Genomic DNA, 13,396 nt, shown 5'->3' with positions numbered 1-13,396 from the left:
CAACCCTAATATTCCATGCCAATTGGGTCATGACACACTTTGGGGTCCGAACCCAAAGTTTGAGAACTGCTACTATAGGGATTAGTATCACTCTCTGGGTATCCACAAGCCAACCTAATTCTACTCATTTATCAATAGCAACCATCCTCTATCTGACCTTCAAACAGGTGCCACAGACCTCTTTCTTCAGACCAAATAGGTGAAAAAATCTACATATTGTCTTATACACTGTAATAGCATCCCTAAATTGTAGTCTAGGGAGTTAGTCCTTCATGGCAAAGGAGAAGACATGATCAGATGAGAACTGTACCACATACACCACACCAGTACATGCTAGATACTCTACCTTCCTGTAGTCATCTTCCTTGTGTTAGGAACAGACCCTACATTCAGGATACGGGCCAAAGTTAAGCTTTTTCACATTTTCCCTGAATATATGGGCCAAGGAGCACCAATATCCTACACACTCAAGTTTATTTTAGGTGGCAGTTAGTGGATTACTCCATTCAGTGGGCAGATGATAAGCAAAAGTAAGTGGGGGAATGGTCTCACTATTAAGGGGAACTTTCCTGACTTCCACACTATCCTGCTGAAATGGGTTAGCAAAAGGATCAGAGTTCCCAGTCCCACTTCTTTTACCCATAGGCCTCCCTGACATTGGCCATGTCTACGCTAGCATGGTCTTCCAGAAAATCTATTGCTTTTTCAAAAGAACGTGGAGTGTGCACACACAAAATGCACTCTTTTGATCCTAAATCAAAAGAAGGCAGCTCTACCTCTGGAAGACCTCTTCCACTTCCGAATCAGGAAGCGTGCTTCCTTCTGAAAGCTTATTTTAAAAAAAGCACATGTAGACACTCCATGGGCCCTTTTTTCGAAAGAGCAGTCCTCGTGGTGCTGGATTCTTCAAGCCGTAGATCACTCTTTCAAAAGAGCGGGGGTTGTGTGGACACTTGCTATCAAAACAGCAGATTGACCTTTCGATCCTCTCTTCTGTGTATGGACGTGCTATTTCGAAAGATGATCTTATGGAAGAGATGTTCCAGAAGGCCATCTTTCAAAAGATTGCTGTAGTGTAGACACAGCCCTTGAGAGCTCCCCTTCCTCTCTTCTTTGTGTGGAGTGCTCATAACCCCAACAAGGTTCCACCCCTCTAATCATGCTATGGTGACTTAGGGCAGGGCCTAGGCTGTACCCAGTCATGGGTGCTCTCTCTACACTGGACATTTCCCTGACCCACTGATCACTATATACAGTTGAAAGTAAATACAATTTATTAAACAGCAATTAATTAAAAAAAGAATAAGGAAAATGGGAAAGATTAAAGGAAAACACATAACCCTGTTCTGTGGCAGGGGACATCACTAGAACCCTTCCAAATTCACAGTCACACAAAACATGTCATGGACCACAAAATCTAGTATCCTCCCATGAAGCTGGCATGCCGTTGGCTTGTACCCTCTACTACACAGATTTAACAGGGATGACCAACATTTCACAAATTTGGGGTCCTGATCCAAGAGAAAATTGCGGGGGATCACAAGGCTATGTTAGGAGGGTCACACTATCACCACCCTTAATTCTTCACTGCCTTCAGAACTGGGCAACTGGAGAGCAGTGGTTTTAATGTTGTCAGGATAATCTCCTCTGAAGGCATCATCCTGCCAGCAGCAGTGCAGGAGTAAGGATGCAATACCATGCCCATGTCACCCTTACTTCTGTAATGCTACTTTCAGAGCTGTGTGGCCAGAAAGTTGTGGTGATGACGAAAGGCCCAGCTCTGCAGGCAGCAATCCAGAAGTCAGAATGCCAATATCAAGTTGTTCTGTGTTGCTGCTGACAGTATCTCTGCCTTCAGAGCTGGATTCATGGCCAGCAGCTACCATTCGTTAGCTGCCCAGCTCTGAAGGCCGCACTACCAGTAGCGGCACAGAAAGAAATGTAGCAGCACGGCAAACTTCATATAATAACCTTGTAATTCCTTTTTTTTTTTTTTTTTTGACTTAGGGTTCCTATGATTATAACACCATTAACTTTCTGATTTAAATAGCTGAAATCATTAAATTTATCAGTTTAAAAAGCCTTGTGACTGAGAAACTAAACAAAATGGACCGTGAATTTGGTAGGCCCTTAGACACCCCAAACAGGGTCTCTGGAATGTACAGTCAGTTTACCGTCAGTTCCTTGTAGGCCTCAGGCCTCCTTCTTAAGACTTGGCTGCATGGAAGTGATGCTGTGGGTCAGACACTTGCTCTAGGGGTGGCCACATGCCTTCAGGATCTGGGTGACTGGGCCTTTGCACTAGCATCAGCTCCCCCTGGCAGGGGTTTTGATCTCCCTTTGAGTCTGGCCTGTGTGGCCTCTTGGCTGGTGGTATTTCCCTGTGCTGGAAACTCTGTCCAGAACCCCTCCCCCTTGTTCTTCTCGGTTGCTCACCATGCTTTTCTCCAGATTGCTTCAATCCCAGCTCCATTCTGCTGCTCTGCCTCCATCTCCCATGCTGCTTCCCTGCCCCACTCCAGGTCTGTGGCTACGAGTCTCCTCCCAGCATGGATCTGGTCTCTGTCCTGTTTCTATGGCTCCCTGTGGCTAGCATGGCTCTGCTCCATCACTCAGATCATGCCCCTGTTGTCCCTCTAGTTCAGCCCCACTCTCTCTGACCCAGGCAAATGTAGCTCACATACAGCGAATGGGATCCCTCTGGCTTCTTGACTCCTTCATTAGCCTGCCCGCCAATGACAGTCAATGGTGACTGTCAGTCTCTGGGTCCTGACTTCTAATCAATCCTTTCCCTTCTCCAGGGAAAAACACACACACACACACACACACACTCAATTTTAGTAAGGGGCCAAAATCCCCTTCCAAAAGGTAAAATGGCAAGGATAAAGCTGGTGATAGAACTTTACAATGAAAGAAAATAGTGAACAATGCCTAATTTCTTAACTGTCAATATTTTGTTGGCAACAGTACCTCAGCTGGTAATTGGAGTGACAGCGGAAGTCTTTTCAAATCTTTGAATTCTTACAACTAATAGTTTCCCTAGTACTCTTAATGATAGTCCATAAATAGAAGGATGATTCTATAATGGCTGAGTAGCCGATTATTGGTGATCACCAAACCAAAACTCTCCAAGATATTTTGTATTGTGTACAGCAGCGGCTAAATCACCTCTCCCTTTTGGAACGGGCATGCAAATATAGCCTAACTGAAATGCAAATGAGGTGTCAATTTAAATATCTCATGCCTCTTTTGCATATTGTAGCCAACCAGGCTCGGGTTCCCCAGAGACGAGGCTGCACCCAGAAGGCGAGTGCTATATTTGGTTTATTGAAAGCGCGTGACACCCGCGGCGGGAGCCCCGGAGACACTGCAGTCACCCGTGGGGGAAGACCCGACGCGCCAGAGCTTCTCTTGGGGAGAGGCTCAATAACAGGCCTCCTAACACTAGCTGATAAAGCTGAACTCATTAACATAAAATTGCCTAAAATTGCCTATGCATTCCTAATCACTATCTCTAGTGGCCTACTGCCAGCGTAGCCTTGGAGTCTTGGCATGCATGGCTTGTGTTGTGAGGCAGGAGGAGTTTTGCAGCTTTTCACAGACTGGTTTTGGTAGCCTTGAAGCCTTGGCAGCATGCCTCTGTATAGGATTCCTCTAGGGGTTCACAGAGGGGTCGACCTGCTCTCAGAGGCCGTTACAAACTCTTCTCACACCCTACACACATCCACATTGGATCTGGCTTCCAGAGGAGCCACTTCCAGAAGTCAAAGCAGCCATGTGGATGGGGTTCCTTTGAAAGAAATCCCCCATTTCAAAAGCACCTTTCTTCCTGAAAAAATTGGAAGGGCGTTTTTAAAAGCAGGGCTTCCTTTCAAAGGAACCCCCTCCACACAGCTGGTTTGGCTTCCAGAAATGGCTCTTCCAGAAGCCAGGACATGCGGGAATATGCAAAAAAAGTGTGAGATATTTAAATCTTCTCCTCATTTGCATTGCCGATTGGTTACATTTGCACGCCCCTTCAAAAGGGCGGGGCTGTGTAGATGCGGTTTATGAGACCTGGCACTCAGTACCTTTGAAAAATCAAACCCATGTCTTCATAATGGACAGAACCAAAACATTAGATTGTAAAACTCCTAATCCCAGGAGTTCTAAATCTGAATCCAAAGATGAATTTACCCAAACATCAGAATTTTCAGATTTAGCCAAAAGAAAATTGTTTGACCTCTGAAATTGAATTTACTCTTACATCTAGCACTGATTACTATATAATTTAACTAGATATCCACACCTTCTGTGTATGGTGCACTCTCCTCTTCATGACCTGAGTATATGAGGTATTCACCTATTGCGAGGTGTAGCTGTCCAGATTTTGTCCACCTTGTCTGACACGAGCCCAAAACTGCAAGCTTGTACTGTTTCATCTCCGCTGCAATCTGTGCTGTCTTCCACGCTTGATACATGGTCCAAACATTTCACGTAGCCAATTGGGTGGCTGTCCTGAGACAGAGAATGGTCATCAGTGGGGCAACTTCCTTTTGGCTTTCCCTATCATGCTTCATCCTCAATCTGAGTGGATTGTCATATCCTCCCAAGACTTGTGTCGTTGAAGGGATATGAAACTGCAGATCTTCAACACAAAGGTGGAGAGTGTGCTGTTGCATGGAGGCAATACCTGGAATACTAAAAAGTCTTGAAATCACAAGCTACAAACATTCATAAACAGATGCCTGAAGTACATCATTCACATCAAATGGCAAGACTTTGTCACAAATGAGCTTTGGAACAGAGCAGGACAAGAACTAATTGGACGTTTCTACACTAATTGGACGTGGCCCGAAATATGCTAATGAGGCACGGATGCAAATTTCCTGTGCCTCATTAGCATACAGTCACATGATTTGGAGTCCGGAAGACCATTCTTCCAGACTATAAAACACCGTTTAGAAACGTGGCCCCGGGGAAGCTTCTGGAAGGAAGTCCTTCTTCTGGACGCCCCTTCTTCCTGAAAATTTTTGGGAAGAAGGGGCCTCCAGAAGAAGAACTTCCTTCCAGAAGCTCCCCCCAGGGCTGCGCTTCTAAACAGCGTTTTGGAGTCTGGAAGAACAGTCTTCCGGACTCCAAATCACGTGACCATATGCTAACGAGGCACGGGGAATTTGCATCTGCTCCTCATTAGCATATTTCAGGCCGTGTATTACCATGCCACTTTCGGAGGAAGTGGCCTGTGTAGAAATGGCCATTGACATTGAAATCAAGAGAAGAAAGTGGGAATGGCTAAGTCACACTCTCAGAAAACCATCATCCAGCGTAGTCCGTCAAGCTCTCACATGGAACCTGCAAGGAAAATGCAAAAGAGGAAAATCTCGAACAACATAGAGAAGATCTACTGAGACTGAAGGACAACAACTGGGGTACTCCTGGAGTGAGCTAGCAGTTTTGGCCCAGGACAAAGTGAAGTGGAGGTGACTTGTAGATGACCTATGCTCCACTCAGAGTACAAGGGTTAAGTAGTAGTAGTAGCAGCTATCAACACATTGCATATACTTGCAGATAACCAACGTCCCCATTATGAATCATAATGCAAAGCCAGAAGCAGTATTGTTGGTGCTGTGAGGAAAACTTTGGTATGAAATCATTAAAGTTTGTTTTACTGCATTGTTAACAGGAATAATTACAGTGCAGCAAGCAAACTGTGCTATAGGATTGTTTTATAAATAATTGCTTTCATGTTGATTTCCCATCATCATACTAGCATTTCAGATGCAGTGAAGCACTAAAGATAATAGTGTTCCGCTTCAGTGATCTGTATTAATTAGTCATACATGAGTCAGCTATCAGATAAGTCAAGTGTCAAACACAAAATCTCCACATTCCTGACTTCACTGTAAGTGGCATGTACAATTGATAATGACATCTGTTCCTGTGTGTATTCTTTAAATTTCATTAATTTGAATTATATTTTTCACATTCTTTGAGTGGCTTAAATAAATGCTGAGGAATTAATTTAAAAAATTCATAATTCAAAGACAGGTAAAAGTTTGCATAGATTTGTTCCCTTAATTATAAATTTTAGTGTACTAAATGTTCTTTTGGAATTATTAATTCCATTGGTGACAATAATGTTAAAAACCACCTTAATAATCTGGGATAATTTTACCATTTAGAATCATAGTTGGACATGGAAAGGAGTACATACAAAACAAGGAAGAATGGTCTCCTGATTAGAATAGGATACAGGGCATCAGAATACCTGTTCCAAACAAGTCTCTGGACCTCCAGTAAGCATTTTTTTTTAAACTTCTACTGAATTAGAATTTGGTCTGTATCTGGATTTACGCATAAATGACAAACCAAAATCTAGCTCAGGAGGGTGTCTTGATATTTTAATAAATTGCTTCTACAGTTAAATAATAATAGCTGGATCAACACATTGAAGTTTATATAATATAAGCACTGCCAAAAATAATAACATAGAGTTATATGAAGAAGGTAGGTTTGAATATAATAATTTTTCATATATTAATAATACAGAACAAAGCAAAACAAAACAAAAAACTTAGAACATATTTCTGGGCCTCAATACTGTGTTCTTCAGTATCTGCAAATCTATGGATTATATACTAACAGAGATGGTACTGCATGGGATACACTTACGGTTCATTGAATAGAAAACATACCTGTGAATGTAAGCATGAGACATTGATAAGAAACATGAACATATGCAGAATAAAAAAAATTTGATCAGGCCTATAGCAAAGTGATTCCAAAATGTCTTCTAATAATAAAATTATTGCAAATGTTATTAATTTGCCTTTTATTCTGACATAAATGAAATTACCTACATGAATGACTGTAAATGACATGGGAACCAGACCAACATTTTGTATTTTGGGAACTAGGAGAACCTCTAATAAAGTATCATTTCACTAGTAAAATATTTTAAGCAATTGCTTTATAACTATTTATCTCACGTATCGTCTAAATTGCACTCGTACAACAACAACAAAAATAACCAGTGCTTGATGAAATACATAACAATTCTGAACAATGGTATATTTTTAGGTTTGATTCTGGTCAGATAATTTCAATCATATTTGTCAAATAACTTCAGAGTTTAAACTTGTCTGCTTGTGTCTGGATGACATCAAAATAGAAAACATAACCAATAAGGTTAATGGAAGCAGCTACTTTTCCAGGACACATGAGCTGTGTCTACATGAGACCTTTCCTTTTGGAAGGGGCATGTTAACGAGCAAGTTTGAAAGATGCTGATGAGGTGCTTCCATGAATATGCAGTGCTTCATTAGTATAATGGCAGCTGTGGCGATTCAAAAGTGCAGCTTTTGAATCTCATGCCACCCATGGAGATGGGGACCTTTCGAAAGGACCGCCACCATCTTCAAAAGCCCCTTCTTCCTATCTGGTGTTCGAGGGGCTTTCGAAGACTGGGGGGGAAGGTCCTTTCAATTGGTCCCCGTCTCCACGGGTGGCGTGCCATTCAGAAGTTGTACTTTTGAATCGCCACGGCCGCCATTATGCTAATGAAGCGCTGCATATTCTTGGCAGTGCCTCATTAGCATCTTTCAAACTCACTGATTAACATGCCCCTTCTGAAAGGAAGGGGCTCGTGTAGACACAGCTATGAAGTTTACAGAGCACTTTGGGATCCTTTGAGATGAAAGAGAATATGTTAGATGTAAGAGGACAATAACTATGTTATTTGAAAAACAGTAGATAAAGAGCTAACCAGACTGAGAGGATCCAGAAAAATTACCAGAAATATGTTAATCTTGAACTTCAGATTAGACACGTGTGTTCAATATAATCAGCGGATACATAATGTCTTGGCTGCTGGGTTCTCTCACATAGAAATGGCAAGCCAGCTCTCATTCTCAGCATCTTGTACATCATGGCATACAGAAGCATTGGATAAAAACGCAAAGTACTCTGGATGCAGCAAAACACTATTCTATTGCTTAGAATTCAGAGTGTCACAGAGAAAGACAATGCAGACTGATCCCTAAAACAGAGAGGCACAGTTTGACCATCCTTACCGTGGACTGCACACTTGCAGATTGACAGCTGCAATTCCCATACCTGATGCTTCCCCACAGAATCCCTTAGCTTGAATATAGAACCAGGAAAAAAATCCTGAAATTTACAATGGCAACTTACAAGGGCTTTTTTTTTCTTTAGTGTTGTTTTTGAATACAGCATATTGTGTGCATTACATGTCTGAGGAACGCACATGAAAATTTTACTTACACATACTTACATCTAAAAAACCCAAGCAGTTCTGTAGCACCTTAAGGACTAACAATTTTATTTATTAGGTAATGAGCTTTCGTGGGTAAGACCAACTAATTTCTGTGTGTGTGTGTGTGTGAGCAAGAAAGAGAGAGAGAAACAAAGAGACCTGAGTCCCACTGATAGCTAGGCCAAGGTTAGATCTGTTCATTCTTCTATTGCTGCATCAGCTTTTTTGAGAGTGCAAGTGTAATGTAGAGGTACTCTAGTAGTTAACTGTGTTATTCAGAATACTATGTGTAGAAGACATGCTCCACCTCCTTTTACTTTCTGTTTACTGTATGTTCCTCATCTCCTTCCCTCACACTTAGTTACATAGTTGAATAAATCATCATATTCCCAGGTTTCAATGTGGTAAAAGTGATGTTTCTTATGTACTGATGAGTTTTGTAGGTGAACAGCTACCAATAGTGCTGTCTTGTGGTCAGGCTGGATGTGGCAAATTGTCCCCCTCATTGCAAATGTCATCCTGTGCTTCCACATCCCCTCCCTGAGTTTCTACTGCTTCTCCGTAACTCAAAGAATTTTGGGGTCTGGGCCCTTGAAGCATCAGGGCTTTCCACTGTTGGTTTTTCTCCTGAGCTGAAGGCCCCTTTTTGTGACATGTCTTCCTGGAGTGGGCATAGGATCCCAGATCAACTCTTTCTGTGAGATTTCAAGGCCAAGTGGTGGATTTCTAGCTGCCTGCGGTGACTCAAAAATGTGGCAGACTTACAGACTTTCAACGTTAGGATAAACTTTTGTAAACGAGGACACAGACTCTAAACTGGCTGTGTGTTCTTTAATTAGATGTCACTAACCAAATAGCAAGTGTGACATTCTCAAGCAGCATAAGGCCTTACCACAGAATCACAGATAGTCCCCTGGGGAACTCCAATCTATCATGCCACTCAGGCAAGCCTCACTTTTGTGATAGATGGTCCCTGATAGAGTCATAAGACTGGAGGGACCTTAAGAAGTCATCTAATCCAGTCCCCTGCACTTCTGGCAGGGCTAAGTATTATCTAGACATCCCTGACAGATACTTGTCTAACCCGCTCTTAAAAATCTTCAGTGACACAGATTTCACAACTTCCCTTGGCAAGTTATTACAGTGCTTAATTATCCTGACAATCAGGATGTTTCTTCCTATCGCACAGCCTAAACCACTCTTGCTGCAATTTGACACAATTGTTTCTTGTCCTGTCCTCAGAGGTTAAAGAAAACAATATTCCCCCTCTTCCTTGTAACAACCTTTTATGTACTTGAAAACTTTATGTCACCTATCAGTCTCCTCTAGACTAAACAAAACCTTTTTTAAAAATGGCGACAGCTAGGAATACAATATATCTTCATGAAGAGAGGGTTTGAAGGAGCCCTTCTAATTTCAAGTTCCACCAAACTAATGAAACAGCCTTTCCTTTTTACTACATGCCCATCCATTTTTAGAGGTTGGATTCATCCCATCACTGCAAGGCTATAACTGCAGTGACATGTACACGAAATGGAGACCGATATGGTCATAGAAGATCTCTAGTATCTTTGGGCCTAGAACAAAAGTTATGTTAAAAAATTTCATGCACTGGGTCTTCCTTCAAGTGTGCAATACCGTTTGAGGTGTCTTTGTCCCAAACGCACTGAACACAACACGTGGGGTGAAAGCAGGCAGCCTGGTCAAGAAGCTTTGCTATAGAGCAAGTCTGCTTTCTGTCTCATGTATCTTTTCTTGTGAGCTTAATCATTTGCTACATTATGAATCTATTATTTGTTCTTATAATAGCTGTATCGATTTATATTAGTATATTTTAGCTCTAAAGCAAGAAACCCACAGGCAACATCCTGTAGGTCATGCTAAGCAAGATAACACCCATATGATCAAGACCTTTGCCCTAGAAAGGTTTTGATGAGCTAACGCACACAGTGCATATGTAAGCAACTTTTCACATAGGTAAGTGAGCAAGTTAAAGCAAGTTAGTAGCTAACACCACTCAGGTACATGGCATTTTTCAGACATCACAGGTACACTGTAAGTAAATATGGAAATAGTTTGTTAGAATGGAAATAGCAGCAGTGAGGATGAGCTAATGCTCTATAATAGTTACAAATATGGCATTAATATGCAGGAACATGTCAGCCTTTAGAGTAAGTGTACCTTAACATTTCTGTGGTTGAGGAAATTAAGTTTGGAGATGGTAGGATGGTGCTTGGCATTGGGCCCTATGAGGGAAACCCATCACATCATGGAAGTTCTCAGTTGTTGGTTTTAGCTTTAAGTAAACTCTAGATTAGCTTCTGTAATCTTTCTATAGCCTTTAATGTTAGCTTCTGCTGAACTCTTCACCTCTCATGCAAGACTGGCCGAACCTGTATCATCAAACTCTCTTGGTATGTCAAAGGCAAGGCTAGTCCTTTGTCTCTTTTTCACCAGGAGGGAGTGAGAATATGTAATGGGAAATGTTTAGCATATATACTACAACATGCACATCTAGAACAATATTATTGCTTTTGTAATCGGTTGATTATTTTTATCAGTTGATTATTATTCCACTACTGTCCCATTTATCACAAAAAGGCTTAAAGATGCTCTTTGTTCTCAGTGTGAGTTTCCTAGTCACACATCCTGAGGGTCCCTGAAAATTCTGTGTGGAATAAGGTTATTATTTTAGTGACCAGAATAACTGGTGAGCCCATAACCCATATTACTTAAGCAATGTTGTTAATCAGCCCTAAAACCAGGCAACAGAATCAGGTCTACCAGCCTGTTGAGAGCTTGACAGTCACTCTACAATATAAATATGACATGTATGCTGAAGGTCACTAAATGGGTCTTGGATCAGTTTCTGAGAGAGAGAATTGAGACCTGGAGAAAAGAAACGCATGGGAAGGAATGGAAATAATTGTACAAAGTAGACAACAGTGTGTCCATGTTTGGGGATTTGGAGCAAGTGAAGGAAAACATCTGAAAGTGAGAAAGGATGGATGGGTGAGGGGGAAGGGTTAACCTGAAAAGAGGAGGACAGATGAAGGACATGGTGGGAAATGAAAACTCTCAAAGTCTGGGTAGTAAAAGTGGGACTTGAAAAAGCTTTATGCTGTCAAAGTCAATTGTTTTTTACCACTGGCTTTGAAAGAAATAGAGATAGGCCAACACGGAGTTCTTTTGAAATTCCTTCAGATAAATACCCAACTTTCATCAGAATCCACCCTCTGAATCAGTTTAAGTTCTTTTCATAAATACTCTAAAATAGGCTGGGAAGAAATTCCTATCACTTACCAAACACTTCCTTTTTGACTGCCTACCGTATTGGTGTTGGGTGGCTGTTAAATGTTTTGCTAATCCCAAATTTTGTGTTGCTTCTCATTCTGTAAAATTTATTATTATTTCATGATAACAGTTTACAAATGCATAAAAGAATGTCCTTGACTAAAGAGAACAACAAGAAGTCCTGTGGCACCTTATAGACTAACAGATATTTTGGAGCATAAGTTTTCGGGAGCAAAGACCCGTTTTGTCAGATGCATGATGAAGTGGGTCTTTGCCCACAAAGGCTTATGCTCCAAAATATCTGTTAGTCTACGAGGTGACATAGGACTTCTTGTTGTTCTCGAAGATACAGACCAACATGGCTACCTCTCTGACACTTGACTAAAGAATTACTTACATTCTTGTGATAGTGTTGCTGTTGCAATTATTTACGCACATTTCTCTGCATTCTGGTTGTTCTTTTTTAGGATGTTATGCAGGGATTTCTTATTTTTACTTTTATTTTTAGTATATTTGACTCTTAGCTGATTTTATTTGTTTATCTGGGGGCAGGTATGCCTTGTCAAAATACCATCGCCATTTCTTGTCTGAGATTGAAAGTCAGAAATAATATACTAATTTATTTGAAATACGAATAAAAATCAAAGTTTATATATCATATTACAGATAATGTCGGCCTGGTTTGAAATTTCCATCTAACCAAACACTCATATTAGTAACTCTTTCACATTAGTAATTCTGCCTGCTGTTGCTATTAGTATTGACTACTCCATGTGACTATGGTTCAGTGCTTTACCTAGTGTACATTACCACGGTAATATTGAGTCTAATGTACCTTCACTGTTTTGCACCAGTTCAGGATCTAGCCCTATTTTTTTTCCTCGTTCACCCTCAAGTCTGAGACTAGAAAGCACCTAGAGTTGAGCCCTTAACTCATGCAAGTAAAATATCCCAGATCGTACTTTGCTATATATGCGTGGGGGAGGGAGGCATTTTGATTTAAATTCACAAACCACACACAAAACCCAGAGGAAGCAATGGTTGTGTCGTTACTTTTCATATTATAATATTGTTGTATTTTTCACTTCACCCATTCCACAATATTCTCTTTATTCTGTTTAAGTGACCATATAATTTTGTTAGTCCTTAAAGTGCTACATTTCTGCTGCTTTGTTTTATATTTCGCTCTGTTTATCCCCTCCCTATCTCTGCCTTTCCTTGTTTTTCTTATTCTACGTTGTTGTTACCCGCTGGATTTCAAGAGACAATTGCCTTTTTAGCCTCAGAACTAGTCCCCATGGATTAATCCAAACACAAGAATAGTTTGTGAGGCTTTTGAGCAATTGCAATTGAATTGAGTGTATGCAGTGGAGTTGAGATGAATGGGAATCTTTGCTGCAGTTTTGCAACTATTGCAGCCACATGTAAAAAGGAAGACTTTTTTTCCCACTAGGGCTTCAATAACTAAAGCCCGCAAGCTGTATTTACAGTAGACTGTGAAGAATGGCTACCGACACCTACCATACAATATGTATATTCAAAAGGATGTTATAACATGCACCCCACTCCTCACTTGAATGACAACCCACTCAACAGAAAGGAAACAAAAACATGTCACCAAGTAAGCTGCTTTGGGTTGGGAGCCAGTTAAAAAGAAAGCCAATATACAATATGGGTGCATCTACACTAGCAAGTACATTCGAAAGAAAGTTCAAAAGAATGGGGCTGTTCCTTTGAAGTTGGTCCTTTGTTCCTGAGGTGGGAAGAGCACCCCTTTTGAAAGATTATTTCAAAAGAGAGTAAGTGTGGGCGCTTCACGGCCCACTGTTTTGAAAGAAGGAGTCC

The sequence above is a fragment of the Carettochelys insculpta genome, chromosome 2 (genome assembly GCF_033958435.1).
Source record: "Carettochelys insculpta isolate YL-2023 chromosome 2, ASM3395843v1, whole genome shotgun sequence".
NCBI classification, from domain to species: domain Eukaryota; kingdom Metazoa; phylum Chordata; order Testudines; family Carettochelyidae; genus Carettochelys; species Carettochelys insculpta.
Note: the sequence above shows the minus strand (reverse complement) of the source record.